The sequence below is a fragment of the Vicugna pacos genome, chromosome 23, assembly GCF_048564905.1.
Source record: "Vicugna pacos chromosome 23, VicPac4, whole genome shotgun sequence".
NCBI classification, from domain to species: domain Eukaryota; kingdom Metazoa; phylum Chordata; class Mammalia; order Artiodactyla; family Camelidae; genus Vicugna; species Vicugna pacos.
In genome coordinates this window covers 31,496,278-31,520,836 of record NC_133009.1, presented here as the reverse complement: position 1 = coordinate 31,520,836, position 24,559 = coordinate 31,496,278, and the positions used below count along the sequence as shown (strand labels likewise).

Here is a 24,559-nt window from a genome sequence, read left to right as displayed (position 1 = left end):
TTTGGAGTTTATGCTTCTGTCCATAGTCTCTTGGCCTGCTTTGCTGCCTCCCACCTTCTCAGTGAGGAAAAGCCATACTTGTCTTTCAAGAATACTCAAAAATCTTTTTCTTAGAAGTACGCTGAAAATATTTATTCTGCTTTTTCTAACCCAGGTCTGTTTTCTGTAATCTTTGTGTTTAGCAATCTTTTATAATACTTTATGGTGGTTGAGTTACTTTTTTACAACTCATTTCTTTCTCCCATCTCATTCTGACATAGGTATATGTGCCTAAGACCAGACCGTAACTGGGTTTTTATATGCCAGTAGAAATAGGCACCTCAAATAAGGTAGATGTTGGATAAAATTTTGTTAGTACACTTGGGCGTTTAAAATCTTTACATAGTAGTGCACCACTGATTCTTTTTCCGCTGTATTTGATGTTTTAAAATTACAAAGTAAGACGTGTTCCCCATTACAAGTAAGAACAGTGTAAGATGCGCAAAGAACAATTGATCGTTAGCTTCCACTTCTACAGAATAAAGGGATTTTGTTGATTTTCTGCTTTATAAACCTAAAATTTGTCTATTGACATGATAGATAATGTTTTCCTAGAAGAAAGTTATAAACGTTACATAGGCAAGGAGTTTTATGCTTTATTTTTTAACCTTTATGCATCCAGTCTTTGTCAAGGAGATTCCGCCACATTGACATATTGTACATTTCACATTCTAAAAATGCTTCTTAGGCATTTGGCTTAATCTTGGCACTTTAAAAGCATATTGATTTTTATATTTGTACATAGTATGAAGTAGTGGTATACGTTCATTATCTTTCAGATAGATACTCTGATTTAATAAATCAAATTACTCATTAAGCCTGCTTGTCCCAGCTCCAAATTAAAGTTGCTGCCTGTTTAAAACAAACAAACAAACAAAAAATCTACTTATTCACACAGTAATTTTATTTTCTTTAAGTAGCTTTATTTTTTTTTATATTCCACTGACTTTTTTGTGCATTGCTTTGCCAGATATAGGAACACAGAAAAAAGTTCTCTTGTACTTAGAAGAATTCTAATTATTGTAGAGCCATCATAACAAATAGCGACCAGGACCAGGTTGAGTCTGTCAGCAGCAACTCGCTCCAGTGAACACTTTTTCCCTCCAACAGTCAGTGTCTTTCTCATATCTCCTCTGTATGTTTTCCCTTCATTTATAAAAATTAACAAGTCAAGGATGGATGCACTCCAACAGGCACTCTTTGGGGTAAAAATTCTTCAGTAACAGAGCCATTTAAATAAACTTACTTCTTCAGATAATATCATTCCATTTATATGATATATAATCTTTCCAAAATTCAGTATAACAAGGCTGTCCAGTAGAACTGGCTGCAATAGTGGAAAATATTCATATCTGAATGGTCAGTGTGACAGCTATGTATGGCTATTGGGCATTTGAAATGTGGCTATTGTGGTAGAGAGTTGAATTTTAAATCGTTTTTCATTTTCATTTTCATTGGCTATTGTGCATGGTGCTTCTGTGGACATTGGGGTGCATGTATCTTTTTGAATTAGTTTTTGTTTTTTCCCTGCATATACCCAAGAATGGAATTGCTGGATCATGTGGTGACTCAATTTTTCATTTTTTAAGGAACCTCCATACTGTTCTCCTTACTGGCTGCACGAATTTACATTCCCACCCATGGTGCAGGAGGGTTCCTTTTTCTCCACACCCTCTCCAGCATTTATTATACATACCTGCAATAAAATACTATTCAGCCTTGAAAAAAAGAGGGATCCTGCCACAGACAACATCATGGATGAACAGGAGTACATTATGCTATGTGAGATGAGTCCTGTCACAGAGAAAACTGTGATTCTACTGATGTGAAGTGTCTTAGAGTAGAATGTTAGATGCCAGGGGCTGGGAGAGGGAGAAACGGGGACTTGCTATTCAGTCAGTCTAATGTTTCAGGGCTTTTTTTTTTTTACTGAGGCTCAAAGAATCCCTCTTATTTGTTTCTTTGTTTATTTTTATCATCTTTATTGTGGTATGGTTCCTGTACAGTAAACTACACGTATTTCAGATGTACACTTTGATGAATTTTGATAAATGTATACACCAATGAAACCACTACCACAATCAAGATAGCTAATGTTTCCATCGCTCCCTAAGAGGTACAGTGTTTGAATTCCCAGTTTATCCTTTCCACCCCCTTAATGCCTGGTAACTGTAAATTTGTTTTCTGTGTCTGAGTCTATTTCTGTTTTGTAGATAACTTTGTGTCCTTTTTTTTAGATTCCACATGTAAGTGATGTCATGTGATATTTTTCTTTCTCTTTTCTGGCTTACTTCACTTGGAATGACTATCTCCAGGTCCATCCATATTGCTGCAAATGGCATTATTTTATTATATTTAATGGCTGAGTGGTATTCCATTGTATATATATATACCACATCTTCTTTATCAGTCATTTGTTGATTGATATTTGGGTTATTTCCATGTCTTGGTAATGTTTCAGTTTTGCAAGATGAGAAAGTTCTAAGGATCTCCTGTACAACATTGTGTGCCTAAATTGAAAATATTCTCTTTTGCATTTCAAACTTTGTTGAGAAGGTGGATCTCATGTTAGGTGTTTTTACCAAAATAGCTAACTAAATAAATTTGGTCTATTTTCATATTGCTGACCCATGAACACATTTACAGAAAGCAAGAATGTTTAGTTCACAAAATTTCTCTAAAATTTTAGAAATTTACAAATTGTATTTTTTTACCTTTTTTTATAATGAAACTGATTGCCTTCCCATTTGCTACAGTCAATTGTTCAGCTCCAATTCTTTTGAAAAAGATCTGCATTGATACAGAGAAGGAATAACAGGCCTATTGTTTAAGTAATCACAGTACATTTAAAGTGAATGTATCTTTTTAATTAAAAAATGTGTTTCATTATGATTTGCACTGGTTGAAATTTAAAAAAAAAGATCTGTGTGATAATATTTTTGTTTTAAATTGTCTTTGCTAATACATTTTTTCTAACAAGTAAGAATGTTATTTATCTTATATATTTTTAGTTTCTGATAATTCCACATGTTCTTTTTTCCCCAGAAAACTACATATTTCAAGTCTGTCATCTGGTTTAGAATACATAGTACAGTTCGTGAAGCCCTTGAAGGTCACATGGGTATATTAGACATTGATTTGAGCCTCAGTTCGTATATAGGGGAGGGAGACTGATAGAAAAGGAGAAAGGAAATGGTTTTTAGAAGGAAGGGAATTTAAAATTTTAAAAGTCTAGGTGAAATAATCAGAAAACAAAAACTAGATCAAGGAAATCTTTTCATTTTATCCTAGGCAATAAGGGAATTGTGATCAATTAATTTTCTTTAGAAGTCGAAGAAGGAATTTCTGATTCTTTCATTCTTTTATATATGCTCCTCCTTCCCCGTCTCTCAACTTTTATCTATCTCATATTACTGTTTAATGAAAGGTTCATCAGTGCTTCTTGGTATGTCTGCAGAGCAACAGTTCATCCTATTTTATTTTATATTGAGAAAATTAAGTAGAACCTTTATTTCAGGGTCTTAATTAAACACCAGTGAGGTCCCAGCCATGTTGATGTGCATATATAAAATCCCCATGTACCTATTTCATATAAACTATAAACATTTGTTTTATGTTTCTGCAAGCTCAGAGTTACTTATTCCAATAATGTTTCTACAGGTGATGCCCAGTGGATGATCTTATTAAAAGGCAACAGACAAGTTTTGGTTTGACAAGGGATGCTGTTTTGTCCCTCCTAACAGACATGTCTGGTTTCGAGACTGTGAATGGGATACACCCCTGGCCTGTTATAGGTTGTGCACATTTGCTCTCCAGTCCTGCAAAGCTTTGCACAGCCCCAAGAGCCCAGAATGCAGTCATTTGAGAAAATTCTAATTTAACTCAGATTCTGTAGATCACTGAATTTAAGAGTTTTCTGGAGGTTTGGGTTCACAACTGCCTTTTTTTTTTTTCCTTGTTAGAAATGTCGCTTATTTGGATCCTGGAAATGTATCTTCCTAATTTTCAAGTGTGGGCAATCATTGGGTCTATTGCAAGTAAACAGAAGGGGAGAGAGAGAATATATGCTCCACCCATCATCTTAAAATTGAAGCCATTGTAAATCTGTCACCTCTGTGTATAAATCTAATTAAAATTTGGCTATATTTATAGAATAAATGCAAGTATAATTAATTATGTTTTTGGTAGTAATCACATTGAGTTGATAAGAGTTATATTACACCTCAAGGAATAAATCAGTGTTTTATCTTAATACATTTTCTCCAAATATGTTTGAGCCCAGTAAAAACATTATTATTTTTGTCTTACAGGCATAAATTATTGTTATTAAAATAGTACTGTCTAACTTCCCAGTCACTTTATTAGCCTTCCCTATTCAATTTATTTCATCAATATGCGTTGAACATGAGCTCTCAGTGTCTTTAGAGTGTGTCAGGACATTACTGTTCTCACAAAACACAGATTTCCAGCCCCTTAATGTAATCATATACTATAATAAAGACAGTGAAAACATGTTCAAAATTTATCTCAAGTAAGGTTGCATCATGGGGAAAGATAATGTAGCATCTTACATGAACTACTTAAAGGGGACTACTATATATTAGATACTTTCTTTTACATGTGAGGTTTTTTAAGTCTTCTTTATAATCAACATTCTTAAAAAAAATTGAAAAGAGCATTACTGTTTTGTTCAATCTTCTGCCGCAGTTTTAAGAAGAGATGTTACTTGGTTAAGATTGTTATTTTCTCAGAAGGAGCAAAGTGGTTTCAGTCATTTAAGTCCAATTATGTGTATTTTACATCTAGTTCATCTTCAGAATAAAAACAGTAAATCAGAGGTGTTATTGTAACTAGACAGAGATTTCTCAGCTAGCCAGGGAAGCGAGTCCTGTCACCTAGGGTGAGAAATAACAAGGACCACTTTCCAGTAATAGATCCACTTTCCTTCAGATTGATTTTGCACCAGCTTGACCTTACATTTATACTCAAGCCATTTAAAATGAAAATCTCATTTCTTCTGGAAAGAGATGTGAGTTCAGTGTGTGCATAATGTTAAAATTGAATGTCATAAAGAGTAAAAAAAAAATGTTGTGTTTGAGAAATAGTATGGTAGTGCATAGTATCTATCTTTGCTCATTTCTCACTGAAATAATGGGATACTTTTATCGACAGCTCATTTATGTGTATTATTTAAATTTAAAATGGTTAACTTATTAAAGTTTAACAGTAGAAATCATGGTCATCATGACTACAGAAAGTTACAAATGTTGTTCCTGAGAATAACTCGTAAGGCATCTTTTTTTTTTTTTTGGTAACATATTTGGAATTGTAGATAGTACAATTTTAAAAAATTGACCATTTTTAAATTTTTACTCACAGACTAACATCATTAGTCTGGAAGTTAGTTATGCAGGAGTTTTCATTATCAACAATAAACTTCATTATCCACAAAAAGTTACAAAGAAAATTGGAGGGAAAAAAAGCTGTTAGTTATCTTGGTAGCGGATATGAAGCAGTTAAAGGAGTGTCTCCTTGCTATTGTAGGGACTGCTAAATGAGAGCATTTTTTCATTAATGGGTAATTTTTACCCCAGGAAGAAATGGACATATTTTAGAGTCAAACAGCCACAAAAGAAAGAGATAATATTCCAGGCAATAATCTATCTGAAAGATTTATGTTTTGTATACTAAACCAATAAAACCTCACAAGTCCCTCTCTGTTAATTCAAGGAGAGTGACAGAGGATGTAAGTTGTTTATGAAAGTTAGATCACTTGAAGTCCATGTGTCACATCGATTCAATTGCAGTAAGGGATTATCCCTATTATGATTTTCATTAAAAGTCACAAATCTCTGAAAGCTTGATTATGATCCCAGAACTGTGCCAAATGCATCATCTCACACAATGCTGTCATATTAACCACACCACGATAACATCATTGCCTTCACTTTATAGGTGAGCAGAATGAGCCTCTGAAACATTCAATCATTTGTCCAAGTCACATGGCTCATGAATGGCAAAGACATCACACCCAGTCTGACTCTGGAGCCTGGCCTCTTTACAATGTTGAAAAGAGAATTACCAGAGCAATTGAAACAGACTAGCAGAACTTCTTAGACATACAAATCATCAACTTTGTTATTTATGTCAGTCAGGGAAACACAGTTCTAAAATAGGCCTGTATCAGTCTGATGTAGACCTAGATACAGCCCAGGAATGAAGGGAACAGTCTGAATTTGACTGGTAAAAGCCAACATCATAAAATACATAGAAGCAGAGAGGAGAATAGTTGTTACCAGGGGGAAATGAGGGAAAATGGGGAGATATTGGTCAAATGATACAAAGATGCAGTTACTTAGAATGAATAAATCTAGACTAACCTACAACGTGATGACTATAGTTAACCCTGTATTGAATACTGGAAATTTACTAGGAGAGTAGATTTCAGGTGCTCTCACCACATATACACACAAAAAGAGTAATTATACAAGATATGTTCATTAGTTTCACTATAATCAGTTTTACTATGTATATCAAATCATGTTGTATACCTTAAATATATACAATTTATATTTTAAATATAAACAAATTACATTTCATCAATTAAAAAAAAGCTGACATCAGAATGACTAGGTAACAAAGTTCTCATACTGCTCTCCCTTGTTTGACCACAGAGAACTTTATTCTTTTGAGCAGTAATACTTGTACCACAGGACATTTTCACATGCAATCCTCCCTGCCTAAAGGGCTCTTTCCCTTTCTTGTCTAGTGATTCTAATTACTCCTTCAAGTTCTAGCTCAGTAATCATCATTATTCCCAAGGAAACCATAATTAGGTCAAGCTTTCAATTAGCACCTTTCACACGTTATCCCCCTTCCTTCTTTATGTTTCTTCTTATATCTTATCCCCACATGTTTTATGTATTTTGGTTATTTTTAGATATTGCAGCTGGAGTGTAAGTTTCGTGATCACTTTGTTTGTGTTCATGACTGAATGTGCCTGACAAATAGTGAATATCCGGTTAAGTGTTGATTGAAGGAGTCAGTGAATGGAATTAGTTGTGTAATATTCGACACACTTGCCTGTGTCTTCTATTAGACTACAGTTGCATGAAATGGAAAATACTACATCAATTTTTGCTCACTAACCATAATGCCAATCATATACTAGATCCTAAGTAGATATTTAGCAAAAGAATTGGTTTGCAAGCTCAGGACCCTCCTGTTTTGATTGAGAATGCCAAAATAATCTGAGCACATCTCTTTTAGATCTGTACCACCCAACAGTCTGTTTCTTTTGTTTGCTCTGAGATGGTCCTTTTGATGTTATCCTATCATCTCTCAGAATTTCTCCGTGATCAACATAAAATTTCTATTTTCAAAAAGCTTTCATTGAAGTGTTGTCGATGTACAATGTTAGTTTCAGGTGTACAGCAAAGTGATTCAGTTATACAGATACATACGTGCCTATATATGTATATATTTTTCAGTTTCTTTTCCGTTATAGCTTATTACAAAAAATGGACTCCACATCAGTAAAAAATAAGAATAAAAACTTTTTAACATTTTCAAGAAATATTCTAAAACATGGAGTTATTTTAATGATTAACAAAAATTCTGGATATTGAAAATAATCTTAGCAATGACTTGAGGTCTGTGAGCTTTAACTGGATATGGGTTATACTCTCAAAAATGTATATAAAATGAAGAATACAAGTGTCATAAACAAATAACTGAGAGGGAAATAAAAACCACAATGGAGAACTCAGAGGGAAAGCTGCTGTATGAAAGGAAGGATGGATGTTATGCGTAGGTGCTAGAAATAAATACGGTTTTTTGACGACGGTTGTAAATTCAAAGCAAACAGAAAACAAGCCAGTATGTTTGAAGAGGAAAACACATACTGTGGAGAGAAAGAAAGGCGTAATTTTAGGTTGGATTAGATTCTTTAAACATAACCACGAGAGGATCCAGGACACTGAACAAATAGATTTCAAGAATATTCTGTGGTCCTTCCAGTCCAGTTAATTCAGCATCGGGAACCTCTCATTATGACGTTTGTGTTAGAGTCAACACACTTGAGAAGGAGCAGAACAGAGAAGGATGAGACCTGCTGTACCAGCACTAGAGAGGCATAGTTCTCGGATGTGCTTGGCACGGGGTTTGTGTGTGAGCAGACTGAGTTCCTGGAAGGGTGGACTAGAGTTATGTGTAAAACGGAGGGAGGGACCTTGGAGAAGAGGCGCAGCAAATACACATGTGGGCAGACGAACGTGCACAACAGTGTGTGAAGGTGTCGTTTCTGTTCCCAGAATCACACCCACTTGTTTTATATTAGGATTCTCAGAATTAATCACATTTTATGATAATGTTGATAAATTATTAATGACATATAAGTTTTTGTATAAATGTTTAGACAAAATACTGATAGCTTTTTTAAATATAGTTTTTTGGTGGTTGTTGTTCACAACTAACCCTATTTGTAAAATCTTAAGTTATGAAACCACTTTTTACATTATATCTCTGACCTAAAATGAGTAATGGGCAGGGTACACTTTTTTTTTTAAAAAGACAAAATATTATGGGGAGGACATTGTTGTGATCAACTGAGAAAGGGGTTTGGTTTAATAATAATGAAAGTTTAAAAGTGCTATTTTGCACCTGTGTGCCAGGTGTTGTGCTGAGCATTTAATAGCTGTTTTCCCTAAACTTTACAACTTGGGGAGTTATGTATTATCACCTCTATTTTTCACTTATGGAAACTGAGTATCAAAGAGTTTAAGCAACTGGCTGTGGGGCACACATTGACCAGTGGTTAATTCAGCCTAGAAATGCCTAATTCAAAAGGTTGAGCTAAGCTGCCAAAAAGGATGAGAATGGGAGGCACACTGCTCAGCAGCAAATCTGGAAATTGTGGGAGACAGTGAAGGGAGGGGCTTCCTCTTTCCGCCTCAACCCTGCTGATGGACAGATACTCCCTTGTCCGTTGTCCTCTGTGGCCTCTGGCTACACTTTCTGGAGGATTTTTTTCCCATTATCTATTATTGTTGTGCCATCTTACAGCTTGTGTGAGGAAGAACAGGTATCAGCTGACACATGGGCCAAGCAATTCACTAGAGGGGATGACTCTATAGAGATTTGGAGTCGAAGACATATCGGGCAATAAAAGTGCTGTGTACCTGATGTAGCCTCACTGCTTAGCAAGATCTGCCGTAGCCCTGTGAGGGCGATGAGGGATTTGGATTAAGAATCCTGACTGTATCCATCATCCTGAATAACATTCTATGACGTAGCTCAACACAGAGCTCCATGTCATTACAAATAGTTTATTTCTTAGCACCTTCCAAATACAACTTCCAAAACAGCTAATGATGTCACTGTGAGTACACTTCTGACAGTACAGTGTAGGCAACAACTGAAATACTGAAACATACAGATCTTTAGATAATGAGTTAAAGAACACGTATTTGCTTTATGGGCTGTTGTAATAAATCCTAGTGTTTCAGATTTATAAATAAGATAGAAAATATGTTCGATTCCTGTTTGGTGTATTATGTCTTGAGGATTTACCACTGTTAGTGTGTCTAATGTTTGAAGTATTTCATGTCAAATATGTATATCCAGAGAGAAAAATTGAAAGTTAAATAACTATTAGTCCTTTTTTAAAAGTGTTCAAAGATTATTCATCTCAAACACATCTTTACATTTTCATGAACACATTTTTATAATACAAAGTTTAACAATGTCTAGAAAGACAGAGATAATAGTAAAAAAAAAAATTGCACAAATAAAACATTCGACATTTATGTAACGCCAAATGATGTAATGTATCAGTCCCAGAATGGGAACAAGAAAGAATGAATGTGAATTAATTTTTGTCTAATAAGTATGCAGCTTAATTGCTATATAATCTTCATAGAAATTATATTGGTGATGTTTAGACATTGGGTTTTAAACTTGATATGAATTTAAAGATAATATCCTCAATTTCCTGATGTGAAGTAATTAATAAGTCTTGATATGAGTAAAATTGCTAGCTTTCATTAAAACGGTCAAATATTTCATCTGGATGACCAAACAATTCTCATTTTTAAAAACTGGCATCTTTCAAGAGTCCATAGAAGCAGAGTTTTCCTTTTGTTTCTTTTGTCTTACTAAGGTCAAATTAATTTTTCACCAGTAGCTTTGCTGTGGAAAACTTTTGCGGAAACAAGTCCCATGTTATTCATGGAAGATGTTGATTTTGCAAATAAGACCTTCAAATGTTACTGAAATAATGTTCTTGCAAGGGAAATAAAGATGTAGCTGTTTTTCTTCTTAAGTTTTACATTGGATGATTTAGTCAGTGCACAAGGAGAGCTACATAGTAAGATGAAAGACATTGCTTGGTTTCAAAAGATGTCAGTTGTACTACGGTACCAAAAAATGATCTAGCAAAAAGAAAAAAAAAGAAACTTATATAAAGTTTTAATTTAGGGAGTTATGGAAAATATACTTTTTTCCTCTGTTCTACGTGCCAGCCTGTCCTCTACTACACAGTACTGCATCAGCTTGAAACTGATGTTTTTGACAACTTATTGTGTGTAGTGATGGCTTGCTGTTAGTGAATAGCTTGCTGTTAAGACAAGTTTAGTGGTTTGTTTTAGAATAAGCTGTATTTTTAGTATGCTAGCTCTTTAGAAAATAGTGATATTAAGCATTCAAACAAATACTCATTTAATGAATTAGTGATTTGCTTTATTATGTTTTGTTTTTCGTGTGCCAAAGAGCTATCCAGTATCCAGAAATAGACAGATAAAAAAGACACAATTTTTCTTTTAAGAAATAGCTATTCTTACTATATGATATCACTCACATGTGATATCTCTAACACTCTAAAACAAGAACAAAAAAAGAGGACATTAATGAACTCGTCTACAAAACAGAAACAGACTCACAGACAGTAAATAATTTTATGGTTACCAGGGGAAAGGGGGTGGGAAGGGATAAATTTGGGAGTTTGAGATTTGCAGATGTTAGCCACTAAATATAAAAATAGATTTTTAAAAAAACTAAATTTCTGTATCGCACAGGAACTATATTCAATATCTTGTAATAACCTTCAATGAAAAAGAATATGAAAATGAATATGTGTTTGTATATGCTTGACTGTGGGGAAAAAAGAAACAGCTGTTCTTGCATTTTTTTCTAAGTCATCTTTAAGAAAGTTTTTTACTTTGTCCTTGAAATTTAATAAAGTTCTTCTTACATTTTGTAACTTATTATTTTGAAATAGTTACTGTTGTTACAGAAGAGTTAAAAAGATACTACAGAGAATTTCTGTCTGCCTTTCACCCAGCATCCCCTAATAATACTAGCTTCCATAATCAGGGTACATTTATGAAAACTTAAGTTCACGATAGTACAATGCTACTAACCAAACTACGGACAGTATTAAATTTCTACCTTTTTTTTTTTATTTCCAGTTATGCCCTTTTTCTGTTCCAGGATCCAATCAGGATTCCATATTGCATTTAGGGTTCATGTCTCCTTAGTCACCTTCAGTTTGTGACAGTTTATCAGTCTTGTCTTGTTTTTATGACCATGTCCTTCTGAAGAATACTGGCCAGTTATTTTGTAGAATGCCCCCATATCTTAGTTTGTCTCAGGTTTTCTCATGATTAGGCTGGAATAGTATGTTTTTGGAAGGAATGCCATGAGATAATATGCTCTTACCATTCTCATCACATCAGGGGATACATCATATCAACCTTAATTATAAGTATTATTAGAGATGCTTACCTTGACCACTGGGTTCAGATGGTGTCTGCAGATCTTCACACTGTAGTTATTCCTCTTCCCTTTCTGTACTCCGTTCACTCGAAGTGAGACACCAAGTTTAGTTCATAGTTAATGGGAGAAGAATTAAGCTCCACTTGCTTGAAGTTGGAATCAAAGTATTTGTGATGTTATGTTAAAACCACCAGAGAAATCAGTAAATCTTTTGAAGTAGCAACTTAAAATTTTGCCCACTTGTGTTAGCATTCATTATTGATTCTTGCCTGCAGCAGTTATGACTGTGGTGTTCCAATAGTGAATTTGTATTTATTTCTTCCATTTTACATATATGTATATGTATTTGGGAACATACTTGAGATTGTTATGCACGAAAGATTTGGGCTTTTTCCTCTATTTATTTCTCATTTAAATCACTCCTTTAAATTAGTTTGGACTGAGATTTTTATTTTATTTTTTGTATTATAATCTATAATTTATTTTGTTTATCAAGTTGTTCTAGCTTTGGCGCCTGAGAATTTTTTTTTTCCTTAGCACTGTGTTCTTTTGACAAGTCTCCCTCTTTCCTCTCTGTCTCTGTTTCTTTCTCTTTGTGTGTATGTATATATATATGCTATTCAGTTTTATATATTCTGTATATTTTGGGTATTAACATTTTAACAGATATGTGAGTTCCAAATATTTTCTCCAGTTCCACAGGTTCTTTTCATTTTGTTGATGGTTTCCTTTGCTGTGCAGTAGCTTTATTTTAATGTAATTACACTTTATTATTATTATTATTGCTTTTATTGTTTGTACTTAGGGTGTCATATGCAAAAGTATTGCCAGGACCAGTGTTAAGAAACTTACCCCCTATGATTTCTTCTAGGAATTTACTGTTTTCAGGTGTCATATCCAAGTCTTTTGAGTCATTTTGAGTAGATTTTATTGTACATAGTAAGCTGGTGGTCCACTTTCATTCATTTGAATGTAGATGTCAAGTTTTCCCAACACCATTTGTTGATGAGACTATTTTTCCCCCACTGTTTATTTTGCCTTTGTTGAAACTTTAGTGACCATAAGTGCATGTGTTTATTTCTGACATTCCTTTCTGCTCCTCTGATCTATATGTCTGTTTTTATGCCAATACCATACCGTTTTGATTACTATAGCATTGTAATATACTGGAAATCAGGAATCATGATGTGACCAGCTTTGTTCTTATGTCCTCAGATTGCTTTGGCTATTTAGAATCTTTTGTTATTTCATGTGCTTTTAGGATTTTTTTCTATTTCTGTGAAAAATGCCATTGAAATTTTGATAGGGATTGCATTGACTCTATAGGATGTTTTTGATCAAATGGACATCTTAACTTTTAATTCTTCTAATCATGAATACTGGGTATTTTTCCATTTATTTGTATCTTCCTCTATTTCTTTCATCAATATTTTATATTTTTCAATATAAAGATCTTTCACTGCTTAGTTAAATTTATTTGTGTTCTTTTTGGTGCTGTTGTTGAATTGTTTTCTTAATTTCTCATTTTTTATAATTTGTAGGTAGTGTAAAGAAATAAAACTGATTTCTGTTTCTTGATTTTGTACCCTGCAACTTTACAAAATCCATGTATTAGTTCTTTTTGTTGTTGTTGGAGTTTTTAGGGTTTTATATATAGAAGATCATGTCATCTGCAAACAAACAATTTTACTTCTTCCTTTCAGATTTAGATGCTTTTTATTTCTTTTTCTTGCCTAATTGCTCTTTCAGTACTACATTGGCTAGAAGTGGTGAGAGTGGGCATCCTAGTCCTGATTTTTGAGGAAAAACTTTCAGCTTTTCACCATTGAATAGGAAATTAGCTGTTGGTTTGTCATGTATGGTTTTTATTATGTGACATTATGTTCCATCTACAACTAATTTGTTGAAAGTTTTTATCATGATTGGATGTTGAATTTGGTCAAATGCTTTTCCTGCATTTATTGAAATAACCATATGATTTTTGTCCTTCATTTTGTTAATGTGATATATCATGTTTATTGATTTGTGTATGTTGAATCATCCTTGAATCCCAGAAATAAATCTCACTTGATCATGGTGTATCACTCTCATATATACATATGTATATATATATATATTCATATTCACACCATATATATATAAAATAGGCATACAAGAGTAACATCTTTTTTATACTAATTTAATACTTATCAAGGTCTATGTCACTCAAACTTAAACTCATAAATCTAAAATGATAACCTAATAGCTTAAATTGGTACATGTGTTTAAGAATACATTTAGAACACCATGTCTACTTACATGTTTCTATGAGTCGATAATATTTTGAGAGTTATAATATGTTGAGAGTCTAACGTTTTAACTGTGAGAGATCCAATTTCAGTTTCTCTGGGTGAATACAATATTAGCAGCTAGCTTTTAGGATCTGTTTTCTGTTGGTCAGTTTGGGAGACAGGATTTTAAAGATTTATCCCCAAGATTCCTGTCTCTTGGTTGTTCAGTCAAATACTAATCTAGATCCTTACCTGGCAGGAACTCTGCAAATGTCACCAGGTGACCTTGAAATAGAGATGATCTTGGAGATCCTGATGGGTCCCAAATAACCCCACGAGTGCTTAAAAGCAGAAGGAGGTGGAATCTTTAGTCACAGAGGAGCAGTGGAAGAGGAAACCAGCGGAGCGATGAGGCAGGAGGGAGGTCACAGACGTTAGGAGCCTTGACTTGGTGATGGCTTGGCTTTGAAGATAGAGCCTAGAAATTCAGTCAGCCTCTAGAAGCTGAGAAATACCGCCTTGCAGACAAGAATTTAAGTCATACAGCAAATCTGGACGAGCCTGGAAGTGGGCTCATCCCCAGAGCCTCCAGAAAGGATCATAGATCTGCTAATAACTTGATTTTAGGCTTCTGCACCGTTGTACCTCAACTTCTGATCTACACAACTGTGAGAAAACAAATGGATGTTGTTTGAAGCTGCTGCTTTTGTGGTAATTTACTAAGGCAGCAGCAGAAAGCTAACACAGTTGGGCACTGAGATTTTGACTCTTCACAGCTCTCTGAGCTACACATCGTTCTGCATTTGTTTTCCCAGCTGAACCAGGGATGTGAAGTTGTGTCTCAAGGTCATGAACCTAGCAAGTGGGAGACACAAGATTCAAACTTTTCATCTACTTCCAGTAAATATTCTCTTACCCAGCACACTACACGGCCTCCAACTTATTTGTGAAAGACAAAAAAAAAATTACACTTCATTACATGTGTCATCATTTTATTTATCCCTTCTTTCACGCTGACAACCTTCATTACGGTATGGCTCCATGCTTCCTCGTCTCTTGTTAAATGGATGTTTCAAGCAAGTCATTGTGCTCCAACTAACTTTTGATTTGTTTTTCCTTTGTTCTCAGTTTCTCACCACCCTCACCAAATTCTTTCCTTCTTTCAAGTTATAACTCTTTGAATGGACTCCTGTAGAAAACATTTTCTGGTTATGCCATTTTCATTTGTCTTCTAGCTTCTGACTGTCCATGGCTGTTTTTTAGCCAGAAAGTATCATTTTTTTCCACTAGTAAACTGCCTTGTATAGTTTACGGTTTTTAACATTTTTTTTTTCTGAGATGCAAAATGAATGCTGAATACCTTGACAGAAGTTACTTTTTCATCAGTTGTAGTGACTACCATCTCATGGGGGCATGAAAGATACTCCATAAATTATTGGGTAATTTATTCACTGAAAAATTGGCTATCATTTCTTCTATTCACTAATTTCTTGGAGAATACGGAAATGTGCATTATGTGAGTGTATTTCATGATATATTTAACTGTAAGTAAAAATGCATTATTCATTTTTATTACCATAAAACAAATGTAAACTTGAGGCAAGTAGCTAATAAGTTTTTAAATCTGCTGATCTACACTTACACATATTTAATATTCTTACAAAGTATAAGTGTATTCAAAATTCAATTTCTCTCCTTTTTCAGTAACATTTAAATCATACATTAAGGATCCAAACATTCTAAGGAAATGCCTCAGTCCAATGTGAAGTACTGTGAATTATTTGATAGGGAAACTCTTAATAAACTCTGTTCTGACCCAGTGGTCAGGAGTTAATTGGTATTCAAATCTCCCTTACTTGCTCATCTGCCAAGAAAACAATCATCATTTTGCTCCTCCTCCTGAGTAGGGAACATGATGTTTAATGCTTATTCCAATTAATTATTCTCCACATCTTTAGTCTTTGTTCATATCCAGAAAAAAATGTAATTGTTCTTTCTCTGCAAGTGAAATAGGACTGGAATTTGTCTCTGTGATTTTATGCCAATTAATTAAAATTTTGCTTCATCTTCAACTTTAACCTTTTTATTTATCTTCAGACTTAAGTTAACATTACTTTGCTTTGGTAACATAGACAAAACTAAAAGTATCCTAACAGTACACATGGAAATTATTTATTAAATTGGAAAATGGATGATATGAAGGTAACTTAACAGGGCTCGAAATAATTCTGCTTGCTGGCCCTAATGTTGACAAATGCCCTCAGGGAAAGAAACTTGAAGGCCCTTTTCCTTGTCTTTCTTTGGAGTATTTGTTTCTCTGGAATCTTTCAACTTCCTTTAAATAATTATGTAGTTTATCTGGTATTTCTAGTTGTTTTTGGCGAGAGTTACTCTACCACTAGCTAATCCATCCCACTGGAAGCAAAAAGTTGATTGGAAGTAGTCTGACTTTTACTAGTATTCCAGTGGAAGGATACCTGAAGTTCATGAGCAGAGAATAATATTAGTGTTTTTGTTTAACTGAAGTATAGTTGACCTACAATATTATATTAGTTTCTGGTGTGCAACACAGTGAATTGATATTTTATAGATAATGCACCATTCAAAGTTATTATAATATTATTGACTCTATTCCTTGTGACTTATTTACTTTATAATCAGTAGTTTGTACCTATTAATCCCCTTCACCTATTTCATCCATCCCTCTTCCCCCTAGTTTGACACCCACTAGTTTGTCCCCTGTATTTGTGAATCTGTTTCTGTTTTGTTATATTTCTTCATTTATATTTTAGAGTCTACATGTAAGCAAAGATTGACGGTATTTGTTTTTCTTGCCTGGCATATTTCACTTAGCATAATACTTTCTATGTCTGTCCATGTTGTCACCAATGACAAGATTTTGTTCTTTATTATGGCTGCATAATATTCCATTGTGTATATCATATCTTCTTTATCCATTCATTTGTCCAATGGAAGCTTTGTTTTATTAAAGGATTGATCGTCCTGATGTGTTGGTAGTAGAAAATTCCAGGCAAGAAATAATGGTTATTTGAACAATGATGGTAAAAGTGAAAAAGAAGGAATCAGACACTCTCAGGCTTTTAATTAGAGGTATACCAAGTTATCATTAGGAATTAAGCACTTGTATGTGCATAGATGTATTCACAAGTTTATTTACTACAAATTAAATCAAAAGCAAAGATGGAAAATACATCAATTAGATTTTCATATAATGAAATACTTTACAGCCACTAAGTTATGTCTTTGAAAATTATATAAGAACATGAAGTTAATCGTGATGATAAATTTAAAATCAATAATAAAACATGTTTATAATATATATACTAGGAAAATCTTCTAAGTGTTTTGTGCCATCATAACTACCCTATGAAGCATATCTTACATTCATCCCCATTTTGTAGATAAAGTTTTGTAACCCCTCCAAGATTAATAGCATATATAAGATGAAGCTGACATCTGAAACCAGAACCCACACATATACTAACACACAGTATTACAGATACATATATACATATATATATATAAGCCATATTTTATATTGAGTGTATATGAGCAGTTAGATAACTAGGTATTTATGTTTTGTGTATGATTTTTAAAGCTTTTTTGTTGTTATTGCCATACAGTAAATTGCCCATATGTAAACTGTAAAATTTGAAGTTTTACCTTTATATACACCTTTTTCACTACCAACACAATTGAGATAATATACGTATACGTGACTCTGGTCTTTGAAACCCTCCCTCCAGCATTTCTGTTCCCTTTCCATCACCAGGCAGTCACTTACCTGCTTTCTGTCAATATAGGTTTATTTTCATTTCCTAGAATGTGATATACATGGAGTCCTGTGGTACATACTCTTTTTTTTTTTCTAGCATCTTTCACTGAGCTTGATTATTTTGAGGTTAATCTATGGATTTGTATGTATTGAGGGCATGTTCCTTCTTATCGATGCGTAGCATCTCATTGTGTGGATGTATCACAGATTGTTTATCCATTCATCAGTTGAAGGACATTTAGAGTGTTCTTAGTTCTTGGCTATTATAAATAAAGCTTCTGTGAGCATTTGTGTACAAGTGTCTTATGAACATATGTTTTAGTGTCTTTTGGGGAACCAGGGGTGAAGTGACAAGGGCATGTGGTAGTTGAAGTAAAAAAAATACTCAACAAGTTTTTTTAGTTACGTACCATATAACATTTCTACCAGCAGTTTATGGGAGTTACACATTCTTACTAACACTTGACATGCCAATCTTTTCAATTTTCATTGTGTTTTTTAATTTGTATTTTTCTAAAGGCTATGGCGTTCAGCAGCTTTTTATGTATTTATTTGCTAGGATAGTTTTTCTGAAGTAGCTATTCAAAAAAAGTTTTGTTTTTAAACCCATTGAGTTGTAAAAGGTCTTTATATATTCTAAATAAAAATATTTTGGAGGAGTATGAAACCTGCAAGTAGTTTCAACCAGTCCATGGTTTGTATTTTCCCTTCTATAATGGTGTCTTCATAATATTTAAAAAAAATTTTTAGATTTTGATAATATCCACTGTACTTACAATTTTATGATTTTTCAAGTCAAATCTAAAAATATTTAAATGCAAGCTCACTGTTACTTTCTTCAATGTTTTCTTTTAGAAATATATATATAGTGTGTGTATATATATATAGTAGCTATATCTTCCTGATAAAGATGTAGTAGGTTGTGTCACCAATAAAATAAAGACACCGTATTTGCAAAGAAATCATTAATTTTCAAAATGAAACTCTTAATGTGCATATGTTGGTTCTGTATATTCCTCTAGTTTCCACATAAACACATGAAAATGTTACAGAACTAAGTGTTTAAAACAACATCTGATGAAATTAATCTTTAACCTTAGTGGGTAACACTCTTTGTGTCACTGAATGCTTTTTCAGTGCAATTTGGATGATTTATACGAAATTGACTAATTTGGAGTCTCTAAAATTTCCTTTTTGGGTTTTCTTAAATTTAGGCTTGCTGCCTGCCAAACATAGGAAAATTCAGTCCAAGAAAATGTATCATATTTTAATTTTGTCTGGATTTTTAAGTATTATGAGTTTTGGAGAATTAATAAAAGATTTTCACTGTGCAGTCTTTTATGTTATGTTCCCGTTAAGGAATATTATTCTATTAATTAGTTCTAAGTTTTGAATTCTCAGCATTTGTTACATATTCAGATAAATTATCCATTTTGACGTCCTGTAGGACAATTGCTTTGGCAATGAGAATGGTGCTTACTCTTCGTTTTCATAGGATCTTTTCTTTTGTCTTATAGAAAAAGAAAATGGCATGTATTAAAATTGTAAGTGTACAGAAATCATCACTGCATCTATCTTAGGTTGTCTGTAGTGGGAAAACCTTAGATTTTCATCCGTTCTCACTAGTGATTGTCAGCATTTTAACTTAGTGTGTTATCTATCTTGGTAACATATTGCCTTGGTAAGAGGGCAGGCCCTGGAGTTACATTGTTTGTATTCAAAATACTATTTTGGCTGTATAACCTCTAACCTTGGGCGAGTAATTTAGCTTCTCTGTCCCTCTATCACCTCTTTAATGTAATAGGAGAAAATAATGGTATCTCGCGTATGGACTGAAATGAAGATGACAAGTTGAAACCCCGAGCGAGGGCTTCTTTGATTGTGGTTTACAGTGAGTGCACGCCTGCTTCTGGAGGCTGCCCGCATCCTTGGTTTGTGACTACCTCCAAGTTCAAAGCCAGCGACTTGGCATCTGAGGTTGCTCACAGCTTAGAAAGGGCTGTTTTAGGAACTTATGTGATTAGCCTGCCTAGATAATTTAGGATAATCTCTCTACTTCGAAATACTTAATTAGAGGTACAGAGTTCCTTTTGCCATGTCAGGTAACATATCCAAAGGTTCTAGGAATTAAGATGTGGACATTTTGGAGGAAGCAGAGCTATGAGAAAACACATTTGTGTTGTTGAAGCCACCCCATGTTTGGTATTTTGTTATGGCAGCCCCTGCAAACTAATACAGATGTGAAGTAAAATAAGCAGCTGTTTGGAATGAAATTTGTTACAATCAGTTTGAAAAGCAACTTGGAATTAAATGTTACCGTTTAAAATATTGCAATTTATGACTTGGCAATTCCATTCCTTGACATATGGCCCCCAAATTGCTTGCACATGTGAAAACAGGATACATTTCAGTGATGTGCATATGATACATTCTTCATATCATTTGAATCTTAGCTCAAAAGTCATAGTCCCAGAGCAGACTTCTCCAATCAACCAATGTAAAATTGCTTTGCTCTCTTCTCCATACCCACAAACTCGAGCACAAAAATGATTATCTTTTAATATAGAGTAAGCCACCTTTTTCTTTTCTTGAATACATATCACACCTTAAATTAGTACATTCCTTGTGGGGTGTGATTTTTTGTTTGTTTGTTTCACTGTTACATCTCCAAATCCAACGATGCTGCTTGCAGGTATGAGTTGGTTTAATAATTAATTGAATGGATATCTAGAAAGGAAAGACTGTAACATTTGCTGATAACCTGGTGAGTGAAAGTTTTTAAAAAAAAAAAGAATTTTACTGAATCACACTGGCACATGTTGACAGATATTAAGGGTGTATCATAAACGAGGTTTTGATTGAAATAGGTGCCCTCCTAGGTTGCTAATGGGAATGAAATTTCTTGCAACTACTTTGTAGAACAAATTTGCAATATTAATATAATTGAAAATATAATAACCCTAAGATTGAACAATTCTATGACAGATATAGTCTTTAAAGAAACTCTCACTGTGGTTAAATGAGACAGGCAAATAAGTTTATCTATGAAAATTGCCTAAGAATCAGTCAATTAGAAAACTGATAATGAAAATGTGTTTTTCCACAATGATATAATAATGCTCAGTAATTAATAAGAATGTGCTAGACCTGTTTGAAGCAACATAAATAATTCCTATGAACACACTTGTGTGTGGAGGAAAAAATAAGTTGTGAAATGGTATATAAGTATACCATTAATATTAACAAAATAGAAACTTGTAAAACAATAATGTTTGTAGATCTGTACGTACAGAAATTATTAAAGCAAGAGTATAGAAAGACACACTGAATTCATCATAGGGAATACAGAGCATTTCAAACATCAGTAATGCTTTATTGCTTTTATTGAAATGCTCTGAAACCATTATGGTGTGCTGGGTATTCTCCATTGAACTGTCCACCCTTGTCTACACTACTCCCCACCTTTGTCTACACTACTCCAGAGTTTAGGAGGCTGAGATTTACTTATTGTATCAATGGATTTGTTTACCATCCCTTGCCTTCTCTTTGAGCTTGGCCAACACGGAACATTGACAAGAGGTCTGGTTGCTTGTCCTGGCCTTAATGCTTCTGCCAGGAGCACCGTCTCAGAAATACTGAAGGGCGTGTTCATGGCCATGGCATTCCGTTCAACAGTCTGACTATAGAACTCATTTTTTCAACAACTTAAAATACACTGTGTGCTGATGATGTTAGATCCGGTTGTGTTACTCTGTACCCCGTTGTACTGAAGCAGTTAGACTTTTGTGAACAGTGGGATTTTCTGTTGAATACTCAATTATGATATTCCTGAATACAACACCTTTTGGTGTTAAAATACCACATTGTAGGATAGTTTATAAGCTGAATCAATGACTAGCAAGTGGTGCTTTTCCCTATTACCAAAAAGACTGTATTTGGAATAAAGTTGTAGAGATGGAAACTAGCCCTCTATTTTTAACCTAATAATCAATTTGCAGTTTTTTCCTGTATCTTTCAGATAATCCACTTGCAAAGTTGTACTTCATCTCCATATACCTGACTCTTGTCTCTGCTTATTTAGACTTTATATGAGCAGAGCATACAACAACTGCTTGCTTAAATTGGAAATTGAAATTGCCCCGTTTCCATAGGATAGAAAGAGTAAGAAGGGCCCTCCATGAATGGACTATGTCACTGATTATAAATTTCAAGAGGGAACAGAAAACAGGTTATCTGATATATGAGATGGACTTGGAAAAGTGTTCTGACCCCAAGCAGTCAGACCATCAGCTGCATTTCTCTCCCAGGTCTGAGCACAGGTAACGGGGTGACCTCCAAACCCCAACTGTAGAAAACCCTCTTCTCCAAGCATCTGTGTCTACTGTGAATTCTTCCTTCTACATTCTCTCTCCCTTTGCCCGGGTGTGGTGACTGTGTCTACAGTTATTCAGAACAGCATCATTTTTTTGTCTTTCAGTCATCCAATAATTTTGTAATCATTTATCTGTAGTATAATTATCTCCTTTTGAAATAACTAACATTATGGAGATGCCTTGAGTCAACTAGAACTGCAGATCCATGATTTTATGGTATTATCTCCACTGGAATTAGAAGTATGTTAAATAAAAGTGTGTTAAATGAAAGTGAGTTAAAAGGTTCCTCTAATGTGTTTTTTCTCCCTGGATATAAACAGTTTTATTAAATTTCTATGTCAGAATCTAAAACAGCCTTGAAATATCATGATTTTCATATGTCAGCACCTTGATTTATATGTCTATCAAATATGTATTTCATGGGAAATTCTCACTGTTACTTCAGAAGTTACTCATTATAGTAATGCACTCATACCATATGTAGCACAATCAGAAATCATTTTTTATGGAATCATTGACTTGAATCACATCTGCTGGCTTAAAATTGAATATAATGTAAAAGATACATCTGTTTATGCCTAGCATGTGACCAAAAGTTCCTAATTAAGAATCTATATTGAATATGTGATGTTCATGCAACACAGCCATCTAGAATATAGTAAATTACCCAAATTGGTAGAAAATATGCTTATTTTTATTAAAAATTAGCTATATTGGCTCTGGACTGAAACTACATACTGAACTATCTGGAGAAATTACCTACCATCTGTGTTCCTTAATTTCTTGGTATCTGAAATAGAAATAATAAAAGTACTTGATTTAATGTTAAAATTAAGTTATGTAAAGTGCTAAGGATGTCTTGTATTTAGTAAGTATTAAGTGTTAAACATTGTTACTACTAATGTTATCTCATTTTTACTGCCAGTACTAATATTACCAGAGAAATTAATACTCATTTACTTGGGGATGTTTTAAAGAAGACTTTCTGTAGTTTCAGTTTCTCATTTACTTAAAGAAAATGTTTAGAATTTTAAAACGTTATGAAATATTTCAGATGCTTTGAAAGAGACAATGGAAACAAAATGTTTCCTATTGCTTAGTCTCTCCAAATTTAACAGTTCTATCTCCTACTGAATTAAATGAGGCTCTATGCTATTTTGAGACTGAAAAATATATATATCCCCACTTACATAGATGAGACTTGCAAGTATGGAGAACATGTATTATAAGAAATAATTACTGGAAACTTGAATTTATGTAGATACACCTAGTTGACTGTACAATATAGAAGATCTACTTCTGTGCAGTAGCCTCTTCCTCATTTATAACTTCAGGCGATGGAAGAGGTGGACAGAAATTTACTCAATTTAAAATGCCCAATCTTGCAAACACCTTTACATCACATGTCATAAACCTAATGAAATGTAAGCAAGATTATAGAATGTAGTTTGTTAAAAGGGGCCAATTTAGCCAGCATGCATATTTTCAGTATTCATTTTCTCATTAGTCTCAGCCAAGTTTTGGTCAGGATGCCTGAAATTATAGGAAATGGAGAAGAATTAAGGGAAGAAAAAATAACAACTACTAGTGTGTTTCTGTAAGTATAATAATGAATATGGTAGGCGGACTTCTGAAGTGCCTTCCTCAAAATTTCCTGTCATAATTCCTGGAACTGTGAGTGTGATGAGCTATAATATCCATGAGTATGTTACATTACGCAGAAAGAGAGAATTTGTAGGGTATAAATACATTTCCTAATCAAAGTGTAGTGAGATTAGTAGCAATACCTTTCATTTTGGATATGGATAATTTGTGTTCTCTCCCTCTCTGCCTCTTTCTTTGCCCCCTCTCCCCTTCTTCCTCCAGGGCATAGCTCATTCTGAGCAGCTGTCTTCTTCAGAACTATATTTGACTTAAATTAACGCCTGAAAACGAAATAATTTAAGGCACTATTCCATAATTATTAAACATAATTGCTCTAAGCAAAGCCACCAGTACCACAACTTACTGAACACTTTCAATGTAGCAGATATCTTTTCAATCTTCTTTTTTTGTCCTCACAACAATCTTACGAGGTGTAAGTACTCTTATTTTCCTTATTATAGAGATGAGCAAACCTGAAATCATGCACCCAGTAGAGACTGGAACACTGGCTTGACCCCAGATTTGACTGGGTCTGCACTGTTGTACAATAGAGCAAACGTTCACAGAGCTGGTACCATGTACCAACAAGGTCCTAGGTGCTTTGCAGGTATTGACTCCATTCCTGCATCAGTCCCACCATGTCGGCACCGTTACTGTCCCCGTGT

At 34.0% G+C, this 24,559-nt stretch overlaps 1 long non-coding RNA gene across 1 annotated transcript in view; it reads right to left on the bottom strand.

The window, feature by feature from the left end:
• Positions 1 to 1,128: 1,128 nt before the first annotated feature.
• The window catches only part of LOC140688778 (uncharacterized), a 358,657-nt gene continuing 335,226 nt past the window's right edge, over positions 1,129 to 24,559 (bottom strand). Inside the window, exon 8 of the long non-coding RNA XR_012063599.1 lies at positions 1,129 to 1,185. This is a non-coding gene — a long non-coding RNA (uncharacterized lncRNA). The remainder of the gene's footprint in view (positions 1,186 to 24,559) is intronic.